Genomic DNA, 15,678 nt, shown 5'->3' with positions numbered 1-15,678 from the left:
GTAATTAAACATCTAAAGTGCCTAATATCATATTAGATATGATCCTGCATACACAAAAGATTTTTTGAAACCACAATTATACATGTCTCACCTATCATCGTATAGGTTAATCTTCTTCACAAGGAAAGTCAAACGAGATACAGCAAATTCGGTATCTGGATACACGAGTACGTGTACCTAAAACAAATGAAGTATCCTTTAAGTTTCCAAAAACACTCAAAGTGATCTATGACACGAGTACGTTTGCCAATGGGTAATTATTCGAACATTAGATATTCAGACAGAGCACTTTTAAGTAAACGGTGAGCACATGCTGTATTAATAGTATTATTGAAGCGTGCATTTGTAAATTGCACGAGTTACTGATATAGAGACATAAGTAACGTTGAGGAATCATCAGCGTCAACAATCGTAAATTACACGAGTATGTGTAAGCAGATTACTGTTATCAGGGCATAAGTAACGTTTAAGACTCGTCAACGTTAAAAGTCGGTAAAAGCGTTTACCTGTCCATTGACTGCAATATCTCCTCGTAAACTTCCCGGCTTTCGCGTTCGCGTTCTGTTTAGGCGCCATATTTAAATGCTAAACATGAGCTACGAACTTCGAGCGCCATGTTTAAAGAGTCAAAAGTATATAATAATCCTTTATTACAGCTCCGTCTTATTCTTAATACGTCCGGACAGAATTGTAACTTTATAGACAAAGTAAACCGATGTTTGGGTGATTTTTAAGTCAAAAATCGATACAAATGTTGTATCGTAAATGTACTCCGTGCGAAATCCTAATGTTCCTTTTTAACCTTAATGTGAACTAAAGTAAATAGTTACACATTGTAGAATATCATTATTTACACTATTTTCATCAATATGACATTATATTGTAACATCACGTTGGCCCTATCTTTATTTCAATGATCGGGCGCCAGATAGTAATTAGATAGTATTTCATATTGTGGAACAATTTAGCCCTCATTATTCTAAGAATAGTTGCTAGAGCGTCAATAAAACAAATATTAAAAGTAAAAATAGCATGTGTATCGGGTCGAATAATGTTAATAGCTCACTCGAACCTGTGAGTTCAAAAATAACTAACTTGCACTAGACATCTAAGCCACACAATCTAAACGAATCGAAGTCGGTTTTGTATACTTTTATCACGGTTCCTACACCCTCATCTCAGAATTCTCATAATGTAAGCGAGAATATAAAAATGGGTGCAAAAAGTTCATTCCAGGAAAAGGAGGAAAGTGAAAGAGAAGTGGATAAAGTAAATGTGCACTATCATTGATTACATACTTATTCACCATCTGGCTTCATATAACATCATCAATCGTATCTAAGGTAAACACTTATTAAACAAGTAATGTGCCTGAAATATTCTGTACTTATTACATATGGTGATATATCTTCAATAATTCTGTACATAAAATCAGTACCTTATCTGGTTCAATATCATACAATTCCTAATCTCCATTCTGTATTATTACCCAGCTACATAATTAGTACAATGGTCGATTTACATTCATTGGTCATAACAAGAGTCAAACATAAGATAACATACTGTTTACATATCTTTCAAAACATAATATACATAATGTTCATTTCAATCCCCAAGAAAATACTGTAACTCAGAATCCAAATTATGACCGTCTTCAACGGCTCTAAGGTTCATAATCCAACTCGCTTCACTACGTCTCAGCTTAAGTACTCTATTGCCACCACGTGTATCCATTGTGACATGTTCAATACCGTGATACAAAAATTGGTGTCTGTCTCTTTCCTGACAATTCTGTACAATGTGGGAAGCGATAGGGTATCTGGTATCCCCGTTTTTTAATGCACAAAAATGTTCAATCATCCTGTCTTTAAGTCTTCTCACAGTGCTCCCCACGTAAATCTTTTTACATGTACAGACAATAACATAAACCACAAAAGTAGTATCACAGGTAATTACTGACTTGATAGTATATTTACAAGTATCGTTATATTCAAAGTCCTCAATCTTTTTATATGCCCATCTACATGAGCTACATCTTCCACAGTAATAAAATCCTGTACGTTTGTCTGTAAGCCAGTTGTCCCTAGATGTCAGTCATGGATAGCTTGGGCTAACTATATTAGCCAATGTCATTCCCTTTCTAAATGTTAAAGAAGGTTTCTCAGTTAGATAGGCAGAAATATCCTTATCATGTTTCAAAAGGTGCCAATATTTATCTATAATGGAATATAGTTTATGGCTTCCAATCCCAAAATTAGTGACCAGTCTAATCTTTGGAGGTTTGCATTCTTGAATATTAGTAGATTTATATTTCAAAATATCGGCTCGTTTCATTCGTTTGGCTTTATACATAGCTTGTGTTACTATTCTCTTGTCATAACCTCTGTTTGCAAATCTTTTTGCCATATCTGACAAGTTATGTTCAAAGTCTAAGTCCTCTGAGCAATTTCTACGGGCTCTTAACATCTCCCTGTATGGGATTGCATTAATTTGGCTTTTTGGGTGACAACTACCAGCATGTAATAGTGCATTGCAACTGGTTTCTTTACGATACATCCGGCTACAAAGTGTCCCCCCATTAACAAACAATTCAATATCCAGAAAAGTGAGTTTACATTTAATGTAACAAGTAGTAAAAGACATATTAACTTCATTTGTGTTCAAATAGTCAAAAATGTTTTGTAGTTCAGTAGAGGTGCCCCTCCAGATTAAGAGACAATCATCAATATATCGTCCCCAATAGTAAATATGATCTATCCATTGTGCGCCTCTGGTGCCCCAGATCCACTCCGCCTCAAACCATCCCATAAAGAGATTAGCAAAAGACGGAGCAAATCTGGAGCCAATAGCTGTACCAAGCTTCTGTCTATACCACTTATTATCAAATAAAAAGATGTTATTTTCTAAAACAATCTTAGTCATTTCCATTATCATTTGTGTATGCACAAAGTATTCTGCAGATCTTTTGTTCAAAAAACTTTCCATTGCTCTCATCCCCAAAGTATGGTCTATATTTGAATACAATGAAACCACATCCAATGTAGCAATAATCATATCTGATTCCCAAGTTACATCATTCATCAAATTTAAGACATGTTTGGTATCTTCTATATGAGAGGGGAGTTTCTCTACATACGGTTTTATAAATACGTCAATGAATTGAGAGAGTCTCTCTGTTGGGCCACCAATACCAGAAATAATCGGCCTCCCCGGTGGTTTCTCACGGTTCTTATGTATTTTGGGTAAACAGTACAAACATGGGGCCTTAGGAAATTCTACCCGTAAATACATATACTCATCATATTCTAAAATACCATTATCATACCATTGTTTAAGTCTCAAATTAATCATCTCAGTAACTTGTGAAAGGGGACTTGTTACTTCTCGCACATAGTATTTATCATTGTTAAGTTGTGACAGAACTTCATCATTATAATCTTTTCGGTTCATAACAACAATGTTGCCACCTTTATCAGCCTTACGTATAATCAAATCAGAATTGGACGACAGAGATTTTAAGGCCAACCTTTCTTGTTTATTCAAATTACTTGGTGAGGGAAAAGAAAAACATCTATTTTCTTTAGCAATTAGACGATCAATGTCTAAGTTGACTGCTTTATAAAATGTATCAATCATATTACCTGCCGATAGCTGAGGTATCCATCTTGATTTGGTTTTAAGTCCACTGCTAATAGAAAAGTCTTGTTTGATATCTAAGTCATGCAATAAAGTACTCATAGTAATGGGATCTTCCTCATTCTCTGTAATCGAGAGGAGGAGTTTGGTATCGTAGTCGGACAGAATCCCAAACCGTTTTTTAATAGTGAAATCATATTATTTGACAATGTATGTGAAGAAAGGTTGATAATCTCTATCTCATTCATTTCTGTACTGTTTATTTCCAGGACCGGGTCCGCATCCCTACTCTTGTTTTCTCTCCTCCTTTTTCCTCTTGTACCTCTCCTTCTCTTTCCCCGCCTGTGTCTCTTGGATGTGGTTTCATTGTATTCAAATATAGACCATACTTTGGGGATGAGAGCAATGGAAAGTTTTTTGAACGAATGATCTGCAGAATACTTTGAGCATACACAAATGATAATGGAAATGACTAAGATTGTTTTAGAAAATAACATCTTTTTATTTGATAATAAGTGGTATAGACAGAAGCTTGGTACAGCTATGGGCTCCAGATTTGCTCCGTCTTTTGCTAATCTCTTTATGGGATGGTTTGAGGCGGAGTGGATCTGGGGCACCAGAGGCGCACAATGGATAGATCATATATACTATTGGGGACGATATATTGATGATTGTCTCTTAATCTGGAGGGGCACCTCTACTGAACTACAAAACTTTTTTGACTATTTGAACACAAATGAAGTTAATATGTCTTTTACTACTTGTTACAGTAAATGTAAACTCACTTTTCTGGATATTGAATTGTTTGTTAATGGGGGGACACTTTGTAGCCGGATGTATCGTAAAGAAACCAGTTGCAATGCACTATTACATGCTGGTAGTTGTCACCCGAAAAGCCAAATTAATGCAATCCCATACGGGGAGATGTTAAGAGCCCGTAGAAATTGCTCAGAGGACTTAGACTTTGAACATAACTTGTCAGATATGGCAAAAAGATTTGCAAACAGAGGTTATGACAGGAGAATAGTAACACAAGCTATGTATAAAGCCAAACGAATGAAACGAGCTGATATTTTGAAACATAAATCTACTAATATTCAAGAATGCAAACCTCCAAAGATTAGACTGGTCACTAATTTTGGGATTGGAAGCCATAAACTATATTCCATTATAGATAAATATTGGCACCTTTTGAAACATGATAAGGATATTTCTGCCTATCTAACTGAGAAACCTTCTTTAACATTTAGAAAGGGAATGACATTGGCTAATATAGTTAGCCCCAGCTATCCACGACTGACATCTAGGGACAACTGGCTTACAGACAAACGTACAGGATTTTATTACTGTGGAAGATGTAGCTCATGTAGATGGGCATATAAAAAGATTCAGGACTTTGAATATAACGATACTTGTAAATATACTATCAAGTCAGTAATTACCTGTGATACTACTTTTGTGGTTTATGTTATTGTCTGTACATGTAAAAAGATTTACGTGGGGAGCACTGTGAGAAGACTTAAAGACAGGATGATTGAACATTTTCGTGCATTAAGAAACGGGGATACCAGATACCCTATCGCTTCCAACATTGTACAGAATTGTCAGGAAAGAGACAGACACCAATTTTTGTATCACGGTATTGAACATGTCACAATGGATACACGTGGTGGCAATAGAGTACTTAAGCTGATACGTAGTGAAGCGAGTTGGATTATGAACCTTAGAGCCGTTGAAGACGGTCTTAATTTGGATTCTGAGTTACAGTATTTTCTTGGGGATTGAAATGAACATTATGTATATTATGTTTTGAAAGATATGTAAACAGTATGTTATCTTATGTTTGACTCTTGTTATGACCAATGAATGTAAATGGACCATTGCACTAATTATGTAGCTGGGTAATAATACAGACTGGAGATTAGGAATTGTATGATATTGAACCAGATAAGGTACTGATTTTATGTACAGAATTATTGAAGATATATTACCATATGTAATAAGTACAGAATATTTCAGGCACATTACTTGTTTAATAAGTGTTTACCTTAGATACGATTGATGATGGTATATGAAGCCAGATGGTGAATAAGTATGTAATCAATGATAGGGCACATTTACTTTATCCACTTCTCTTTCACTTTCCTCCTTTTCCTGGAATGAACTTTTTGCACCCTTTTTTATATTCTCGCTTACATTATGAGAATTCTGAGATGAGGGTGTAGGAACCGTGATAAAGGTATACAAAACCGACATCGATTCGTTTAGATTGTGTGGCTTAGATGTCTAGTGCAAGTTAGTTACTTTTGAACTCACAGGTTCGAGTGAGCTATTAACATTATTCGACCCGATACACATGCTATTTTTACTTTTAATATTTGTTTTATTGACGCTCTAGCAACTATTCTTAGAATAATGAGGGCTAAATTGTTCCACAATATGTTATGTTATGTTATGTTACGTGAATTTGTACTGCGCACAGCTGCCACAGCCAAGGGGTGTCCCGGCGCATGTCAACGTAACACGCAACAACCACAGGAAACACAACAGCTAAAAGGAGAAATCAAGGTTAAAACAGGAAAGTTTTTATCGCCTTGCGGAAGGAAAAAATATGAAATACTATCTAATTACTATCTGGCGCCCGATCATTGAAATAAAGATAGGACCAACGTGATGTTACAATATAATGTCATATTGATGAAAATAGTGTAAATAATGATATTCTACAATGTGTAACTATTTACTTTAGTTCACATTAAGGTTAAAAAGGAACATTAGGATTTCGCACGGAGTACATTTACGATACAACATTTGTATCGATTTTTGACTTAAAAATCACCCAAACATCGGTTTACTTTGTCTATAAAGTTACAATTCTGTCCGGACGTATTTAGAATAAGACGGAACTGTAATAAAGGATTATTATATACTTTTGACTCTTTAAACATGGCGCTCGAAGTTCGTAGCTCATGTGTAGCATTTAAATATGGCGCCTAAACAGAACGCGAACGCGAAAGCCGGGAAGTTTACGAGGAGATATTGCGGTCAATGGACAGGTAAACGCTTTTACGGACTTTTAACGTTGACGAGTCTTAAACGTTACTTATGCCCTGATAACAGTAATCTGCTTACACATACTCGTGTAATTTATGATTGTTGACGCTGATGATTCCTCAACGTTACTTATGTCTCTATATCAGTAACTCGTGCAATTTACGAATGCACGCTTCAATAATACTATTAATACAGCATGTGCTCACCGTTTACTTAAAAGTGCTCTGTCTGAATATCTAATGTTCTAATAGTTACCCATTGGCAAACGTACTCGTGTCATAGATCACTTTGAGTGTTTTTGGAAACTTAAAGGATACTTCGTTTGTTTTAGGTACACGTACTCGTGTATCCAGATACCGAATTTGCTGTATCTCGTTTGACGTTCCTTGTGAAGAAGATTAACCTATACGATGATAGGTGAGACATGTATAATTGTGGTTTCAAAAAATCTTTTGTGTATGCAGGATCATATCTAATATGATATTAGGCACTTTAGATGTTTAATTACAAGTACTAATACCTAACACTAGTAGGTTTGAAATTAGTATTGCATCTTAAATTACAGCAGTGATATACTGCTTGGCTTACTGGGCATTAGACATCATGTGTTTGTTGGTTATTATTAGATACTCTCATAAATCTTGAGACTTACCGGGATAGTATACCTTTGTTCTAGGTCCCTCTAACTGATCTCTACGAAATACTGAAATATTTTGAACTATTGTTTTTGACAAGACCTAATTGTGACTGAGGTAATACTCCATTATTTAATGAGTTCGACAATGGTTCGTTTGGGACTACCTTAATTTTGTATTCCCTTTTGAGCACATGACATGGTATATATTTAATTTTCACTGGGGAGAATCTTTGAGTCTATCTTTCTCTTACTCTTATGGGTAATGCTGATAGCCTCCTGATTTGACTTGCTAAGCACTACACACTCTTTTTTCTGGTGAAATTTGGTAATGGGTAATGTAACAATTTGACTAGCGGATTCATTTAATATTGTAAATATGTTTGGGTTTCAGCCCTGATGAAGTCTATGGATGCGGGGATTAGCATCAGATGAAACACGTGTTCGAAACACGTGTTGGCTGAAGGACAATTATGGACAAATGTGAATTGGATTGAAGAGATAATACCATTAAAAGAGATTGGCATATCGGATTGGTGGAACTCTCTTATTAAAAAGACAATACTGTGGCAAAAGACATTACTCCTGCACTTGAGCATATTGGAACACTATATCAGATTGGTGAATTCACGATCTAGTGATTATAATTGTGGAGCTCAGAGAGATACTGTTTTGAGTATTTTTGGTCTGCCTGCATTATTCAATTTCGGAGTTTTATTAACTCTGTGAGTACCCTTTTTTGTCACGAGTTTACGTCAGCAACCGAGAGTAATATGTTTTTTTACAGAATCAACGACCCAATTTACTTTAAAAGGGTTAAATTTAAGACTATAAGGGACAATGTACATATATGGCATGTTAATATGCCTAGGAACAATATCTCTATTTATCATGGCAAACATCCACTATGGCATAATCCAAGCTTGCCAGAGATATTCCAGGACGCAATGGGCAGTAAATGGGAAATCTGTGGGGTTAAAAGTCTGGGGGATCTGTACTACTATAGTGGTTTTATTTCATTAGAGAGACTGCAGATCAAATATAAAGTGCCTGATTATATTCTGTTCAAATACTATCAGATCTGGGATTTCTTCTTAAGAGACATAAAATTGGTAAATATAACTGATTCTGAGATATGGGATTTTCGCAGTAGAATTGAAGAAATTGCTTAGTAGGGTGTATAAATGGTTAAGCAGTCATAGAGCAGTTGATGGTGGGAGATTAGCGGATCGAAGGAACAAGGTGCTAGGTGAACCGGTAGTGGCTAATACTATATCGCAAGATTTCAGAATAATAGACAAGGTTGTTCACTCTACGAACTTGCGATTGCAACAACACCCTATACTGTGTTTCCTATACTATACTCTGGAAAGAATAGCTAAGGGGTCAGCTGATAACACTATGACTAGTGATCGTACAAGGTGCCCCAGATGCAAACTTTTTGCGGCTGACTTAATACACATGTTTGTAACTTGCTCAGTACTGGATACCTTTTGGCTAGATGTTGGGAGGGTTCTATTACAGAAGTTGGGAATAGCAGCATCTCTACCACTTAGGAATATTATGATGGGATATAGTTCCGAACATCTTAAAAACAATAGCTTATTTTCCATACTATTGGTCTCGGCAAGATTACCCATAGCCAGGGAATGGATTTCACAAAAACCACCATCTGTCATGGATTGGTGGCTGTTAGTTAGACAAATATATGATATGGAACAGGCAATGGCTAAAGTAAGATGCGTTGCCTCAATGGCAAAGTTTACGACAATTTGGGGGTCTCTGTTTCTGATGAAATGAAGGTTCTGTGTTAAATTGCATAATCTTGGAACGATGTAAATTTAATCTGTACATTTGTTTTTTTAATTGTACACACTGTTTTGTGTTTCTGTATCAACTGCCAGTTGACAAATAAAAATAAAAAAACAGAAACAATGCAGTGTCCATGAGTGCACGGCCTCATTGATTGACATGTCTGCATTAGTGATCTGCGGGAGACAAGGCTATCTCCTAAAGGCAGGTGTCTTGCTACAGCGATGCTTCCTTATAGCAAGAGTACCCCTCCACTAATGACACATTAGCACACTCAATCAGCAAAAAACAGATGAAAGGACACCCGAGCTCCCACAACTGAAGCCCCATAAGGAAAGTTTTGTGGCATTGTATTAGCTCTTACCAAACAAATGTTTGAAATGTACCACTTAAACTCAAATGCCTGGCAGCTTGCTGCATCCAGATAAAAATTCACAATGCACCTCTCTTAGGAGCAGTGGGGCATAATAGAATTATCTTGGTTGTTTCCACAATAGGCACGCCCATGATCATTCAGGTGACCCTCATTGTCTCTCAATGGTGCTGCTAACCTACATTCCATTAACTACTTAATTTGTGCTACACTTTAACTTAATATGATTTTGTCCCTTAACCTGTTTATTTTCCTGTAGTTCAGCCTTCATGAGTTGACATGCTATTTCAGGCATTCTACTCTACACTATCCCACCCTGCTGTCTTGGACATGTTTTATAGCCACCCTTCACTTTCACCTAGAGCCTATCATGTGTATCCTGTAGACATGCTCCGGTTATTACTCTGTCTCAGGCACCCTCATGTTTGTTCTCTTATTTGGCGAGACCCCAGCCCCTCATCCTTTTATGTTTTGCCTCAGATATCCCTGTAGGCATCTGGTGTTTTCTCATTGGCATGGATTATAATCAGGTAGCTCTCCTGAAACGCGTTACTGTGAAACGCGCCCACAACGTGAACAAATGGTTCACTGATGAACTCAAGGGAAAGAAGTTAGCTGCCCGCCAGGCGGAGCGCGCATGGAGGTGCTCTTACTGCCCAATTTTAAAAGCTCACTATTCACTCCTGCTCAATGCATACAAAAAGGCAATTCTCTCAGCCAAGACCGACTACTTTTCCGACAAAATACTTTCATCAGGAAACCAGTCCAGAGAAATCTTCTTCACCGTACATGAGCTGGCCCTGTCAGACAGAACCTCCATAAAACCTTCCCCCTCCCAAGCCCTCTGTGACTCCCTAAACAACTATTTTGGGGAGAAAAGTGCAGTCATTAAAGCCAATATACCCCCCCCCCCCACTCCCTCCGGCCCCTGAACCCCATCCCAATAGATTCTATCTAGACCACATCCCTCCTTTACATTTACATTTACATTTACATTTACATAACTGACTGGAGAGACTCTATCTTCTCTAGCGGTGAAAGTTAAATCTGGCTCCCCCTCAGATGTCTGTCCAGCGCCCATCTTGAGAGAAATCTTTCGGGCTTGCCCTTCTCCTCCCTTGACTTTTCTGAACGACTCTCTTGAGATCGGTATAGTCCCAAAGCTTCATAAATCAGCCACAATCATTCCCCTGCTGAAAAAACCCGGAGCTGACCCTGCATCCCTGACTAATTACCGTCCCATCTCCCTCCTCCCTTACCTGGGAAAAATCTTGGAGTGCCACGTCGCCACTGTCCTCAGCTCATTTGTGGAGGACAGCGGCTACCTGGCCTCTTGTCAGGCTGGATTCCGACCTCGCCATTCTACCGAGAAGGTTGTGGTCTCGGTCCTGGACAGCCTCAGGGAGGGAATGGACGGGGGCCATCCTCAGGCCTTGGTCCTCCTCGATATGTCCGCTGCCTTTGACACGGTTGACCACTCCATCCTTCTCACTCGTGTCAGGGCAGCGGGCATCAGGGGGCCTCCCCTGGCTTGGCTCACCTCCTTCCTGAGGGACCGTACCCAGGCCGTCCATCTCGAAGGGTTTTCTTCTCCCCCACGTAAGGTGCAGTGTTGTGTTCCCCAAGGTTCTTTCCTCTCTCCTCTCTTATTCAATCTCTATATTCTCCCTCTTATCTTTGCTCTACAACAACTGGAGGGTACCGTCTTTAACTATGCGGATGACCTCCAGCTGATCTTTAACCTTTCACACTCTCCTGAATCTATCCATAATTTTCAATCAATCATGATTTTCATCAGGGACTGGATGAACTTCAACCACCTTAAACTCAATCCAGACAAAACCGAGTTGGTTTTGACTGGTGGTGCATCCAGTCCCGGGACTTCTATGTTTTGGCCCCCTTCACTTGGTCCCTCCCCTTCACCTTCTTATTCTGTTAAAACACTTGGGATCACATTAAATCAGAATCTAACTTTACACACTCAGATCAGTATGGTGGTGTCCTCCTGCTTTTTCACCCTTCGCACTATCAGGAAAATCTCTAGATTCTTTTCTCTTCCCGCTCTCAAACTCATCGTGATGGCAATGGTTTTATCACGGCTGGACTACGGAAACATCCTGTACAATGGCGTCCCAGCTTATGCTCTTCGACGCCTACAGCTGGTACAGAACCAAGCAGCACGCCTTATTTATGGCCTCCCTAAATTCCATCATGCCACCTCTGTATTAAAGAACTTGCACTGGCTATCCATTAGGGAGAGGGCTCTTTTCAAACTGGGCTGCACTGCGTTCCAGGCCCGAGCTGGAACTGCCCCAGCCTTCATAAACTCTGCAATCTCCAGCTACACACCTGCTAGAGAGCTCCGCTCCTCTTCCCAGTCCCTCCTCTCCGTCCCTCGCTTCAGGAAGATGAGGATGGGGGGGTGAAGTTTGTGGTCCTTGGCCCTACCTTTTGGAACTCCCTCTCTACCAATGTTCGATCAATACCACTCTATTCTGACTTCCGTAAGGCCTTAAAAACCTACCTCTTCCTGCAAGCATTCCCAGCCTAGTCCTTCCACAGCTGTTATTTGGGTTCAATAAGTACTTAGCGCCAAGAAACCGCTAGGTAAAAGCGCACTCTATAAATGTTTTAAATTCAAATTTAAATTCAAATTGTTTTTAACTAAGAGTCCCCTCTATTAGACTTAAGTCGTTATCTGTACCACAAACAGCCATGTACAGTGTCTTCTGCAGTTAATATCTCATCCTGTTTTAGGGTTTTCTGGGATTAACTGGGAAAGAAAGGCCATGTGGGACAGGGCGGGGATTCACTGGCTTCAGTAACCACCTCGGTTGGCAAAGTACACCACCTCTGAACCTTGGGCTTACAGGTACCTTGCTCCTACTCGTTGGGTGTGTTTCTTTCTCTTAAGCAATACTAGCAATACTAGGGGCCTCATTTATGAGGGCGTGCGTCACTTTTGCGCCGCCGGTGCGTCACTTTTTGTGACGCATCTGCAGCGTAAAACATGCCGCCTGTTGTGCACTATTTACAAAGTGACGCATCTAAGCAGATGCGTCACTTTGTAAACCCCTGCGCTACATTATACCTGCGTCAGGTATAATGTATGCAGAGGGGGCGTTCCCCCGCAAAAAGCCTCGTAATAGTGACGCAGTGAAATCTGTGAGATTTCACTGCGTCACTTTTAGGACGCTGTTGCGTCAAAATCTTGTGCCTGCCTCAAAGCAGGCATAAGACTTACACAGGCCCTTTCACATGGGGCTTTTTCCATGTGAAAGGACGCATTGCTGGAGTTGTGTCACTTTTGTGACACACTCCAGCAATGCATCACTTTTGCGCTTACAGATACGTCAGAAATATTGACGTATCTGTAATTCCTTGCGCAATGATGCGTCATATTGTAAATATGACGCATCATTGGGGTCGCAAGGAGGTCGCAATGAAAAGTGACGCATCGCTATTTTCTCGCAGCGATGCGTCACTTTTCATAAATGAGGCCCCTAGTACTTTGTACACACTTAACTCCCTCTCTAAAGCTGATGCGAGATTTAATTTGCTCAAACAGTTTTTGCCACCTGCTGCTACTTTTGTCAAGTTGCTTTTAGGTAATCAGTTTGAGTTAATTGTGCTGTTCTTCAAGTTTGTTTTGCTTGCTTCGGGCAAGCTTTCAATGCTGTAGTTGTTTTCCTGGGTAAAGTGTGCTTTTCATAGCCTGCGTCGTTTGATGCTTTTCTGATGTGATTTATTTGGTGTTTCAGGTACGATCATGCGATTGGATTTAGTACCTGGTGAGCTTTTGTTTGGGTCCTTCCTGCCATGTTGGTTGAGTGCAGTCCTTCGAGTGTGTGGTCCTGCTTAACCCCTTAAGTGCTGCTGACGGCCAATGGTCGTCAGCAGCGCTACCTCCCCAGTGCTGCGCACGACCATTGAACGTCCATTCAGCACTAGTTCTAATGGACAGCGCAGCACTGGGGAGAAATGTTTACACGCAGCTAAGGTGTTAATGAGGTCCTCAGGCAGCGTTCTATTTCGTGCCTGATGTACCGACATAGCAACAGCTTGGTGTTTTCTGTTGGCCCAATGTATAATTACAGCTGCTGTAGCGGCATCCGGGGTTATGATTCTTACCTGCAGACATTTGAACCTTCAAGTGACAAGGGGCATAAATATGCATGGTCTGAATATTTTGGCACAATATTAATTACCCGTGCTGTATAGGGGGGTGGTCCTGAAAAACCCAGATTAAGGGACAGCAGCCTATTTATTTGGTGGGACTGATGAGTGTAACGTTTCGTAGCAGGACATGTTAGCATCCATCTCACATGTCCCTGCTGTGTGTGGAGGAATCCTATGAGACTTCCACTCTTCTTAAAGGTTTTACTTACATGGTTTTATTTTCTGATTCAAAAGTTAATTTTTGAGTTTACTTCACTGTCAACATTGCATGGTGACAATTGTCAAGACCTTTACTGCCAAAGGTTTAGGTGGGATGTGTAATGTAGCTGTCCGGCTCAGTAAACAGCCCTCACAACAAAGCCGTCACCGCGCATGCAATATCAACATGGTCAACACAACGACCGCGTTGTAACAAAGCATACCTTTACCCCGCAGGTTGTAATAACGACTTACGGAGGGGGGAGAAGGTGTTGAATTTAAAATCCAACACCTTCACTACTGTCCGCACAGACTGGAGTTGGAATAGTAAATTATACTATTCCAACATCCAGCACACCCCTCCGCAATGCGGTCATTGTAACAACTGCGTTGTAATTGCATGCAGGTATATTCGTCTGTCTCTAATGAGATAAGCAGTGATGATGTAGATGCACAAGCTTCACCTGTTCTAGTTCCTTAGGGTTCATGTGCATAACTGCACCCTGCTGTGTTTACACTTGGCCCTCATTGCACATGGCACAGTGTTTGGTGAAATATTTATCGCACCCGATTACATCAACTCTGCAGGGTCAGAATTGATCAGCTATCATATATAGTATATTTATACATTTTTGAAGGCTACCATGCAGACTTTCCTGCTTACAAACAATTACCTGGCATTTTTCCAATGTTAAATTCCGACAGGTTTAACCTCCTGAAATTGAATTCCGAGTGGAAATTTAATGTATGTGGAAATTATGGGCGCGATTAAACCTCATAACTCACAATTCAGAACCTTGCACAAACAACAAGCAACAAATAGTACAAACCAGGCTTAATGTCATGAACTTTGGCGGCTTTGAAGTTCAATTTCCACTGAATGGAAGTCACTTGGATTCACCTTGCACATCAACCTCACCCTTAAGGAGGACATTACCAAAAAACAAACAGGGCCTGGTACCCGCTCTCTCTTCTACAGCAAGTGAAACCTTTGCCAGAAAATGACTTAAGAAATGCTTTTTAAGTTCTTGCACTGACACATTTAGATGGTGGCTATGCTCTTCTCCTTCGCTTATCAGACTCCACACAGGTATTCTCTATGGAATTCCTACGCACTAGTCAGGTGTCATATAGGGATAAAAGAAATATAATCACATTACCCCCATCCTGATTGAACTCCATAGGCTCCCCTTGATGGTCCACACTATCCTCAAAACTAGCAGCATCATTTACAAAGCAATCATGACCAGCACCCCTGCTTATACTGCAGCAAGATCACCAACTGTGCTAGCTCTAGGCACACCCACAGCCATGCTACCTTCAGACTAGAGTCTAAGAGGTGTAAAAAAAAACAAGGCAGCAGGCGTATGCACCCAGGATCTGGAACCACATGCTGTACCGGTCTAGGAAAGAGTTTCAGACACACTTCTTCAAAGAACACTACATCACACTGCAGTAACAGACTGTTTGCTTGCCTTTGAACCTCTACAGAGTTCGACTGTATTTCTGTTAGGCTTGCACTATACAAATACCACATATATAAATACATACAATCAAAAGACTATAGTCATGGGTAAAATGTTTACAAAAATGTCTTGCCAATTCATTGGTCCACATTCCAGGCCATTGCTTTTTACCACTATGCCACTTTAGAAAGAGACAAAAACCACAGTTGATGGACAGAATGCAGAACAATGTCATACATTCACCTCAGTACAGAGATCTGGGCCTAAATCCATCGTTTTTTGCACTCCACACCACCCCAGTTCAGACATGGCCATATGCAAATCAG

This window comes from Lissotriton vulgaris, chromosome 8, assembly GCF_964263255.1.
Source record: "Lissotriton vulgaris chromosome 8, aLisVul1.2, whole genome shotgun sequence".
NCBI classification, from domain to species: Eukaryota; Metazoa; Chordata; class Amphibia; order Caudata; family Salamandridae; genus Lissotriton; species Lissotriton vulgaris.
The sequence above is the reverse complement of the archived record's forward strand: the minus strand, read 5'-3'. Positions refer to the sequence as shown.